The sequence below is a fragment of the Macrosteles quadrilineatus genome, unplaced genomic scaffold, assembly GCF_028750875.1.
Source record: "Macrosteles quadrilineatus isolate MER2022 unplaced genomic scaffold, UCM_ALF_1.0 Scaffold_2__2_contigs__length_208266976, whole genome shotgun sequence".
In the NCBI taxonomy this organism is placed as follows: Eukaryota; Metazoa; Arthropoda; class Insecta; order Hemiptera; family Cicadellidae; genus Macrosteles; species Macrosteles quadrilineatus.
In genome coordinates, this window is record NW_026542595.1 from 48,877,270 (window position 1) to 48,880,456 (window position 3,187).

Sequence of the window (3,187 nt, forward strand, 5' to 3'; positions counted from 1 at the left end):
ATCCTGTTCAAATGTTTATTCCAAAAGACTTTCATTTAATCGAAAAGTGTGTAAGCAGGCTTTTGCCTCTATACATGGCGTTTCCCGAAAACGTATTGAAAATATAGCGTCTCAATTAAAAGGAAACGATATTACTGTTGCTAGTGATCGTAGAGGCAAACACGGTAATAGGCCTAACCGCATAACTGATTCGCTTGTCGACCAAGTAGATGCTCACATTCAAAGCTTTCCAAAAAGAGTTTCACACTATAGCAGACGTGATAGTAAACGCTATTACTTGTCACCAGAACTTAATGTACAGCTGATGCACCGGCTGTATTTACAACAGTTTGAGCCTGATATGTATTCAAAGTTAATTTCAGGTGACTTGACAGGGTACAAACCAAAAATTTCGAGAGACTTTTACTTTCGTTATCTTAAGGCTAATTTTAATTACACTTTTGGAAGCCCGCGCAGTGACACCTGTGTAACATGTGACACCCTAGAAACTAAAATAAAAAATAAAAATTTTCCTCCAAATGAAATACAAAATTTCAAAATACAAAAACAGCTTCATCTGTTAAAAGCTGACGTTTTTTACCAAAATTTAAGAGAAAAATCCGTTGTTGCCACAGAAAACCCTCGGATTGAGTTACTGTCGTTTGATTACCAACAGAATTTTCCTTTACCAAAAGTTCCTTCTGGTGATGCTTTTTACTGCCGTCAACTTTGGCTGTATAATTTTTTTGACTAAATACAAAGTGTTTGAGTACGACATTAAACATAGTGATGAAGTTTGGGTTTCTAATAGCATGAACTTTACAGACAACCCTGTTACTAAGTTTAAAATCAGCAAGTTTCTAGACTGCACTCCATTCTACTGCCCAGTCAATAAGATGTATGCATCCAGTTTGCCTTTGAAAGCAGCCAAATATAAGGACGTGAAAGCTCTTGTGGAAAAATATGTCCCAAGCAGCGATATGTGGTTTTACAATCCGTTGTTTGCCATTGACGAAGCACCAGCCGCAGAAGTTGACGAGGACACTGACGCCCAAGATGATGATTTAGACTAAAGACCACCTTCCATAACCTAAATAATCTCTTTTTGTTCTTAAATAGTTTATTGTAGCTGTAAAAAATGTGAAATTATAACATAACAAGTGTTTTTGCAGTTTTTTCTTAACTAAACCTGGAATGAAAAGAGTGTGTTTTTAAGGTTGGCGCAATATAGAGTCAGCTCCATTTATATATATAGACATTTCCTAGACAATACAGTGTTTTCTAGTTTTGAAAATACATAAAATATTAGGGCCTTACCACTTTTTTCCAATTAAAAAATTTCAAAATTAAAATTTAAAAAAACTTAGTTGCAATTCATTTTTTTTAGTTTTCCGACAGTTTTAAAAAATGGAGCTGCCTCTTTCTTGCTGCAGGCCCTTCTGTCGTAGTGAAACCACTGCCTATAATTCAATACAATAGCTACATGAGCGGTGTTGATCGGGCAGATCAGATGCTGTCGTACTACCCCAGTGAAAGAAAAACGGTTCGCTGGTACAAAAAGATATTTGTTCATATCATGCAAATGATTTTACTCAATGCACACATGTACAATAAGAACTTTGAACCGATGTCATTTTATGACTACCGTCTTCAAATTATAAGATGCCTTTTGCCACCTCTTGGAACACCGCTCAGCACACCTACACAAAGGAGGGCTCAGCAAGAAGCGCACAAGATTAGAACCAGTACTAAACGTGATGCTAGTAACAGAGTTAAGAGAAAGACTTGCAGAATTTGTTGGAGAGAAAAGAAAGACAGAAAAACCCCATTCTATTGTGAAACTTGCCCAGACAAGCCTGGTCTATGCATAGGCCGGTGTTTCGAGAAGTACAAAGAGTAAGGACAAGATCATAATGGGCATAGGCATGTATATATCTTACTAATATTATAAATGTGAAAGTTTGTGTGTTTGTTTGTTTGTTTGAAGTTCAATCACGCATAAACCACAGGACGGATTGGGCTGAAATTTGGCATGATTCAAATTCAAATTCAAATAGTTTATTGCCATTAAGTATACATGTCATACAATAGGCCAGGTCAATGGAGATAATATACAATTCAAAGTACAATGTACAGAGTCAAGTGTAAATAGATGAACATGCTATACTAATAAACTAATAATACTGGGTTTTTGTACAAAAGTATTTGAGATGTATTGATAATGATGATAATAATACTGTTTATAGTTAAGCAAACAAGTTGGGTAAGTACCTATAACAAAATAATTAAGGCTGAAATTGGCAGTGAGATACAGCTTAAAACTAAATAACAATAAATTTTTAAATAAAGTTCACAGAAATAACATTATTATGAAAGACTATTAAATCACAGTTCATGAAACCATTATTACATACTTTAGAAACAATACCCTACTTAACAATTAGAATTTTACAGAAAATCATCATGTTTGAAAGATAAAAATTCCTCGATAGAGTAGATAACCTTTCTGTTCAAAAAATCGGTCAATACATTTTTCAGTGACTTAATAGGCAAGTTGCGTACATTTTCAGGGAGGGCATTGAAAAGTTTAAGTTGCACATGAGGGACTTTAGCGTCAGTAACAGCTAAAGTCCCTCATGTGCGGCCAGGTCTCCGGTGAACAGTGATTTCAAAATGGCGAAATTCACAGAAAATTGATGATAGCTCACATTCCCGATTAACATATAGGCATATTCTTATCTCAAAAATCCTTTCGGGCTACGCCCTAGTGGCTCTGTAGTTCCCCATGTTAACCTTATGAGTATTCATATTTAAAGGGAATTAAAGAATTTAGTCAGCTGTTTCAACTAAAAATGCTGGTTCTATGATATGCAAAATCATTAAAAAGTTATAAGATTTACCAACAGGGTGCAGCACTATAATTTCCTTTGCATTTATGTAAAAAGCTAATTTGAACTAAGCAGCAACTAAAAACTGTGATATGCAATGAAAACTGTCAAAGTAGGATTGTTTACAGTTATGTTTATGTTTTAATTTCATGAATAATTTGTGATATTTTGGGAATTTTTAATAATTTATTTTTCTTTATTGTTTAGGTGAAGTGGTAGAACATTATGGCTATGGTAGACGTGTAATGCCATAGTATACCGTAAATTTAAAGAAGCAAATTTTATCAAACTATGTCCTCCCCCATTGCAAACGTAAAGCT